The sequence below is a fragment of the Triticum dicoccoides genome, chromosome 6A, assembly GCF_002162155.2.
Source record: "Triticum dicoccoides isolate Atlit2015 ecotype Zavitan chromosome 6A, WEW_v2.0, whole genome shotgun sequence".
Taxonomy (NCBI): Eukaryota; Viridiplantae; Streptophyta; class Magnoliopsida; order Poales; family Poaceae; genus Triticum; species Triticum dicoccoides.
The window spans coordinates 549,089,286-549,098,303 of record NC_041390.1 but is presented as its reverse complement, the minus strand read 5'-3'; positions in this window follow the sequence as shown (position 1 = coordinate 549,098,303).

Here is a 9,018-nt window from a genome sequence, read left to right as displayed (position 1 = left end):
CGCCAACTCCAACTCTATATATTTGCTTTCGGAGAGAAAAAAATCAGAGAGAAGAAATCATTGCGTTTTACGATACGGAGCCGCCGCCAAGCCCTAAAACCTCTCAGGAGGGCTGATCTGGAGTCCGTTCGGGGCTCCGGAGAGGGGGATTCGTCGCCGTCGTCATCATCAACCATCCTCCATCACCAATTTCATGATGATCACCGCCGTGCGTGAGTAATTCCATCATAGGCTTGCTGGACGGTGATGGGTTGGATGAGATCCACCATGTAATCGAGTTAGTTTTGTTAGAGTTTGATCCCTAGTATCCATTATGTTCTGAGATTGATGTTGCTATGACTTTGCTATGCTTAATGCTTGTCACTAGGGCCCGAGTGCCATGATTTTAGATCTGAACCTATTATGTTTTCATGAATATATGTGAGTTATTCATCCTATCTTGCAAGTATATAGTCACCTACTATGTGTTATGATCCGGCAACCCCGAAGTGACAATAATCGGGACCACTCCCGGTGATGACCATAGTTTGAGGAGTTCATGTATTCACTATGTGCTAATGCTTTGTTCCGGTTCTCTATTAAAAGGAGGCCTTAATATCCCTTAGTTTCCAATAGGACCCCGCTGCCACGGGAGGGTAGGACAAAAGATGCCATGCAAGTTCTTTTCCATAAGCACGTATGACTATATACGGAATACATGCCTACATTACATTGATGAATTGGAGCTAGTTCTGTGTCACCCTACGTTATGACTGTTACATGATGAACCACATCCGGCATAATTATCCATCATTGATCCGGTGCCTATGAGTTTTCCATATAATGGTTTACGCTTATTTACTTTCCCGCTGCTACTGTTACAATCACTACAAAATACCAAAAAAAATACTTTTGCTGTCTTTACTTTTGTTGCCGCTACCACCACTATCATATTACTTTGCTACTAAACACTTTGCTGCAGATACTAAGTTTCCAGGTGTGGTTGAATTGACAACTCAGCTGCTAATACTTGAGAATATTCTTCGGCTCCCCTTGTGTCGAATCAATAAATTTGGGTTGAATACTCTACCCATGAAAGCTGTTGTGATCCCCTATACTTGTGGGTTATCAAGACTAATTTCTGGCGCTGTTGCCGGGGAGCATAGCTCTATTCTTTGAGTCACTTGGGATTTGTATCTGCTGGACACTATGAAGAACTTGAGAGATCCAAAAACCAAGATCTATCCCTCAACTACGAGGGGAGGTAAGGAACTGCCATCTAGCTCTGCACTTGATTCACCTTCTGTTATGAGTAAGTTTGCGACACCTACACCTGCTTCTGCTATTCGTTCTGATATGTCGCATGTTATTGATGATGCCACTTCTGCTATACATGATACTTATGATGAAACCGCTTCTATGACTGATACTACTGTGCCCCTTGGTGAATTTCTTGATGAACAAATTGCTAGGGCTAGAGAAAAAGAAATTATTGAATCTGAATACGATGATGATAGTGATGATGAAAATATGCCTGTTATTCCTGAGGGTTATCTTTTTGATATGGAATCTTCTGCCGCTATTTTATCTTGCAAAGATAGATATGAGCTTAAGAGGTTATTAGTTAAATGGAACAAAGAATCACTTAGAGATAAAATGAAACCTGACCCTGATTTTGCTACTTCACCTATATGTGTTCCTGATAAGGATTATGAATTTCCGTTGATCCTGATATAATTACTTTGGTTGAATCTGATCTGTTTTATGGCTATGAATCTGAAACTGTTGTGGCACATCTTACTAAGTTAAATGATATAGCTGCCCTGTTCACTAATGATGAGAGACCGCGTTACTTTTATATACTCAAAATATTTCCGTTCTCATTAAAGGGTGATGCTAAGATATGGTTTAATTCTCTTGATCCTGGTTGTGTGCGTAGTCCCCAGGATGTGATTTATTACTTCTCTGCTAAATATTCCCTTGCTCATAAGAAACAAGCTGCTTTGAGGGAAATATACAACTTCGTGCAAATTAAAGAAGGGAGTCTCCCATAAGCTTGGGGGAGGCTTCTCAAGTTACTTAATGCTTTGCCTGATCATCCTCTTAAGAAACCAGAAATACTTGATATCTTTTATAATGGACTAACCGATGCTTCCAGAGATTACCTGGATAGTTGTGCTGGTTCTCTTTTCAGGGAAAGAACACCGGATGAAGCTGAAATTCTATTGAATAATATGTTGACAAATGAAAATAATTGGGCACCTCCTGAGCCAGCTCCTGCTCCAATTACTGAGCCGATTCTTAAACCAACTCCGAGGAAGAGAGGTGTTCTATTCCTCAGTCCCGAAGATATGCAAGAGGCAAAGAAATCTATGAAAGAAAAAGGTATAAAGCTGAAGATGTTAAGAATTTACCTCCTATTGAAGAAATACATGGTCTTAATTCACCGCCTATTGCAGAAACATATAATCTCAATTCTTTATTTACTGAAGAACCTCCTGATCCCGATATCCTGACACAGGTAGTGAAGGTAAATTCTCTCTATAGATATGATAAAGCTGAAGTCCCTCCTACTAAAATTGCTAGTCAGTGCTTGGATGAGTTTGATAACTTTATGTTTAAGCAAGACGACTTCAATTTTTATTTTGGTAGACAATTAAAAGAAAATGCTTATATGATTAGATGCTTGGGTGATTATATGGCTAATATTAAAGGTGAACTTAAACTTGTTAGCAAACATGCTTCTATGGTTACCACTCAAGTAGAACAAGTACTTAAGGCTCAAAAAGAAGTGCTTGATGAAATGAATAGTAAGAAAAATGATTATGCTGTTAGAGTGGCTACTAGAACTGGTAGAATGACTCAGGAACCTTTGTATCCTGAAGGCCACCCTAAGAGAATCGAGCAAGATTCTCAAAGAAATAATATTGATGTTCCTAGTTCTTTTAAAAAGAAGAAGAAGAAAAATGATAGAACTGTGCAAACTTCTAGTGAACCTATTGCTGAACCACCTGATAATCCAAATGATATATCTATGTCTGATGCTGAAACACAATCTGGTAATGAACATGAACCTAATGAAAATATTAATGGTGATGTTCATGATGATGCTCAACCTAGTAATGATAATGATGTAGAAATTGAACCTGATGTTGATCTTGATAACCCACAATCAAAGAATCAATGTTATGATAAAAGAGACTTTGTTGCTAGGAAACATGGTAAAGAAAGGGAACCTTGGGTTTGGAAACCCATGCCTTTTCCTCTGAAACCATCCAAGAAAAAGGATGATGAGGATTTTGAGCGCTTTGCTGAAATGATTAGGCCTATCTTTTTGCATATGCGATTAACTGATGTGCTCAAAACAAATCTTTATGCTAAATATATGAAGGATATCATTACTAATAAAAGAAAGATATCGAAAGCTGAGATTTCCACCATGCTTGCTAATTATACTTTTAAGGGTGGAATACCAAAGAAACTTGGAGACCCCGGAGTACCTACTATTCCTTGCTCCATTAAAAGAAATTATATTAAAACTGCTTTATGTGATCTTGGAGCCGGTGTTAGTGTTATGCCTCTCTCTTTATATCGTAGACTTGACTTCAATGAGTTGACACCTACCGAAATATCTTTGCAAATGGATGATAAATCAACTGCTATACATGTCGGTATCTGTGAGGATGTGCCTGTTGTGGTTGCAAACGTTACTATTTTAACGGACTTTGTTATTCTTGATATTCCCGAGGATGATGGTATGTCTATTATTCTTGGAAGACCTTTTCTTAATACTGCAGGGGCTGTTATTGATTGCAACAAAGGCAATGTCACTTTTCATCTTAATGGTAATGAGCATACGATACACTTTCCGAGGAAACAACCTCAAGTTCATAGTATCAACTCCATTGGAAAAATTCCGTCGGTTATAATTGGAGGTTTTGAATTTCCTCTTCCTACTATCAAAAAGAAATATGATATGCTTATTATATGGGATGTACATATCCCCGTTGAGGTAACTTAGTGTTATTCGAAATTTCTCCGGTTTCATGATTATCGGAATGAGTTTGTTAACAAGACTTGATCAACCTTGTTAGTGGATCCTTTTTGATGAGCATGAGATGGATGAAACTAGAAGCACAACCTTCTGTACCCCACTTTTACTTTCCGTTATTTATATTAAATAAAGTAAAAATAGTTTTTTTCTGTCTGTTTCCTGACTTATCCATGCAATATAAAAATATCCCGAAAATAAAAGTCCTCAGAATGCCATGCCAATTTAATATGATTTTTTCGGGAATATTTGAGGATTTATTGTGCAAAAATTACCACGGGAGGAGCTGCCACCTGGCCACGAGGGTGGTGGGCGCCCCCCCCCTCTAGGGCGCGCCCCTGCCTCGTGGGCCCACAGTGGCCCTCCTCTACTTATCCCAGCACCCATCTTCTTCCTCTGTCTCACACAAACCCGAAAAACCAGCTCAAGCACGAGTTCCAGCCAGTTTTGCTGTGATTTTCGATCTCCTTGCTCAAAGCACCTCTCGCAAAACTTCTTGGGGAGATTGTTCCTTGGTATGTGACTCCTCCATTGGTCCAATTATTTTTTGTTCTAGTGCTTTATTCTTTGCAAATTTGTTCTGCATAGGTGACCATGTTCTTGAGCTTGCATGTCAAATTTATATGGTCAAAGGTAGTTTTGATGCATGATATAGGCCCTAGGCACTTGTAGGAGTAGTTTCTATCAATATTATTGAGTTTGGTTTACTTTTATTTTGAAGTTACTAAAAATTTCAGAATCTTTCAGAGAAAAACATTATGCTTAGGAAGATGTTCCAAGGTGGTTCCTCTAAGAAGCAAGGACCCAGGATTGCTATGCGCGATGCTGAGGAGGATCCACCAAGAGACGCTCCAGTACGGCCTTGCGAATGGCCGTCGAAAAATTTTATGGACTGTGCAGGAATTAAAGAAGAATTCAAAGCATATTTGCGCAATGCCGGTCTTGAGGATTTTGAGGCTAACAAATGCCCCCAGTATCATGATCTCACAAGTTCATTTGTGAGGAGGTTTGAGTATTCATCTTCGCACAAAAAGAAGATATGTTATTACCAGAGAGGAGGCAGAAGAGTATGAGAGGAGAGCGGAGGCAGCTCGACTCCACGCTGCAGCTCAGCAGGCGATAACCGCTGCACATCAGTATGATCCCAACTATTCTTCGTTGCAGTACGACCCATGCTACACTTACGGGTATCCGCCAAGCTATCCCTGGCAATAGACCAAGCCCTAAAACCTCTCGGGAGGGCTGATCTGGAGTCCGTTCGGGGCTCCGGAGAGGGGAATCCGTCGCCATCGTCATCATCAACCATCCGCCATCACTAATTTCATGATGCTCACCGCCGTGCGTGAGTAATTCCATCATAGGCTTGCTGGACGGTGATGGGTTGGATGGGATCTATCATGTAATCGAGTTAGTTTTGTTAGGGTTTGATCCCTAGTGTCCACTATGTTCTGAGATTGATGTTGCTATGACTTTGCTATGCTTAATGCTTGTCACTAGGGCCCGAGTGCCATGATTTCAGATCTGAACCTATTATGTTTTCATCAATATATGAGTGTTCTTGATCCTATCTTGCAAGTCTATAGTCACCTATTATGTGTTATGATCCGTTAACCCCGAAGTGATAATAATCGGGATACTTACCGGTGATGCCCGTAGTTTGAGGAGTTCATGTATTCATCATGTGTTAATGCTTTGTTCCGGTTCTCTATTAAAAGGAGGCCTTAATATCCCTTAGTTTCCGTAAGGTCCCCGCTGCCACGGGAGGGTAGGACAAAAGATGCCATGCAAGTTCTTTTCCATAAGCATGTATGACTATATTCGGAATACATGCCTACATTATATCAATGAACTGGAGCTAGTTCTGTGTCACCCTAGGTTATGACTGTTACATGATGAACCACATCCGCATAATTCTCCATCACTGATCCATTGCCTATGAGCTTTCCATATATTGTTCTCCGCTTATTTACTTTCCCGTTGCTATTGCTATCATCACTACAAAATACCAAAAACATTACTTTTACTACTGTTACCTTTTGTTACCGTTATCACTACTATCATATTACTTTGCTACTAAACACTTTGTTGCAGATATTAAGTTTCTAGGTGTGGTTGAATTGACAACTCAGTTGCTAATACTTGAGAATATTATTTGGCTCCCCTTGTGTCGAATCAATAAATTTGGGTTGAATACTCTACCCTCGAAAACTATTGTGATCCCCTATACTTGTGGGTTATCAAGTACCCCGGAGCTCACTTGGACACCAATAAAATGATGAATCGCGAAGACCCTAGCTGCGCCAAGTTCCTCTTCGACCAACGTACAACTACCGGCGCATTCCTCAAGTCCGACTACAACGTGAACAACTACCATCGACCCTCGAAGACCCCATGGACGTCAAGTTCCTCGTTGTGACCCTGAACATCTATGAAATGTGTACCTCTACCGCCGTATTCGGAATTGCCAAGACCACCAAGTACCCCAACGCCCGATGCCTAGAACGACTACCGTCATGGTGGATCCTATAAGACCAAGGGTACGACTACCGTCGACATGGATTCGTCAAGTTCCTCGATGATCGCATACCACTACCGCTCCCCGAACATGAACGACTACTTCCTCTTCGACTCGTGAACCACTACTTCCTCTATGAACCCGAACCGCTCCGAGAATGCACCCTTGGAAGGTATAACCACCGGAACGACACCCGTGGACGACTGCTTGTGATGTGTAGTATGAGATGCCCGTGTTTGCACCATGTCCGAATTGATCCTTGCACGTTCCTCGTTTCCTTGCCACCGTCATGTGGGACACCCGGTAACCGGGAGCACCCCACCATCTCTTGCGTGTACCACACATCCGCACACTTCTCTTTTGCGTCGATATCTCAATTGAGTTGCCGGAACCAGAACATTGTCGTGGCACCGTTTTCGTTATCGTCGCTGTGGCACCCTTTCTTTCCACCACGGTGACAAATGCTTCATAATGCTCATGTCAACTTTTAACAAAAAATGCATAAACTTGCAAATGTCATCCGCATCATGATAACAACATCTAGAATGTTTAAAATTGTTGTTTGCTTTAAATTGCTAAATGCATATGGGGATTTACCGGAATTGTTGTTTGTTCTGTCCTCATTTAAACTTGTTTAGATAGAGGTTTCACTTTTGCTTCTTCTCATGCCATGTTAACAACATTTAATATTATTGGGTACCTAAACGGGAGAGAACTAAATAATTGATGTGGTGTTCCGTCAATATGCAACCCGTTGCATATTGAGCTCCACTTAATTTGTAGTTTTGGTTGTTGCACTTTGCCATGTCATGCATATTTAAACCGGACATGCATCATACTTGGTTGTGCATCATGCCATGTTGATGTGATGGTTGTTTACTATGTTGCTTGCTTCTTTCCGGGTTGCTTCTCGCGTTAGCTTCGGTTTCGTTTCGGAGTTGTGAGGATTCGTTCGTCTACGTCCGTTTGTCTTCTTCATGGACTCGCTCTTCTTCCTTGCGGGATCTCAGGCAAGATGACCATACCCTTGAAATCACTTCTATCTTTGCTTGCTAGTTGTTCGCTCTATTGCTATGCCGCGACACCTACCACCTGCCATATCATGCCTCCCATATTGCCATGTCAAGCCTCTAACCCACCTTTCCTAGCAAACCGTTGTTTGGCTATGTCACCGCTTTTGCTCAGTCCCCCTTATAGCGTTGCTAGTTGCAGGTGAAGCTGAAGTTTGTTCCATGTTGGAACATGGTTATTATTGGGATATCATTATTATCTCTTATTTACTTTAATGCATCTATATACTTGGTAAAGGGTGGAAGGCTCGGCCTTATGCCTGGTGTTTTGTTCCACTCTTGCCGCCCTAGTTTCCGTCATACCGGTGTTATGTTCCTTGATTTTCCGTTCCTTACGCGGTTGGATGTTATGGGAACCCCTTGACAGTTCGCTTTGAATAAAACTCCTCCAGCAAGGCCCAACATTGGTTTTACCATTTGCCACCTAAGCCTTTTTCCCTTGGGTTCTGCAGACTCAAGGGTCATCTTTATTGTAAACCCCCCTAGGCCAGTGCTCCTTTGAGTGTTGGTCCGAAACAGGCAGCCTGCGGGGCCACCTCGGGGCAACTCGAGGGTTGGTTTTACTCGTAGCTTGACCTATCCGGTGTGCCCTGAGAACGAGATATGTGTGACTCCCATCGGGATTTGTCGGCAGATCGGGCGGCTTTGCTGGTCTTGTTTTACCATTGTCGAAATGTCTTGTAACCGGGATTCCGAGACTGATCGGGTCTTCCCGCTAGAAGGAATATCCTTCATTGACCGTGAGAGCTTGTGATGGGCTAAGTTGGGACACCCCTGCAGGGTTTTGCTCTTTCGAAAGCCGTGCCCACGGTTATGGGCAGATGGGAATTTGTTAATATCCGGTTGTAGAGAATTTGAAACTTAACTTAATTAAAATGAATCAACCGCGTGTGTAGCCGTGATGGTCTCTTCTCGGCGGAGTCCGGGAAGTGAACACGGTTCTTGTGTTATGTTTGAACGTAAGTAGTTTCAAGATCACTTCTTGATCACTTCTAGTTCACGACCGCTGCATTGCTTCTCTTCTCGCTCTTATTTACGTATGTTAGCCACCATATATGCTTAGTGCTTGTTGTAGCTCCACCTCACTACCTTCTCCTACCCATAAGCTTATATAGTCTTGATCTCGCGGGTGTGAGATTGCTGAGTCCTCGTGACTCACAGATACTTCCAAACAGTTGCAGGTGCCGATGATACCAGTGCAGGTGACGCAACCCAGCTCAAGTGGGAGCTCGGTGAAGATCGTGTTTGTTGTGTTGTTTCGTTTTCCAGTTGATCAGTAGTGGAGCCCAGTCGAGGCAATCGGGGATCTAGCATTAGGGCTGGTCTTCTTTTATTTTGGTTCCGTAGTCGGACCTTGATTGTATTCTGGATGATGTAATGTTATATTTATGTATTGTGTGAAG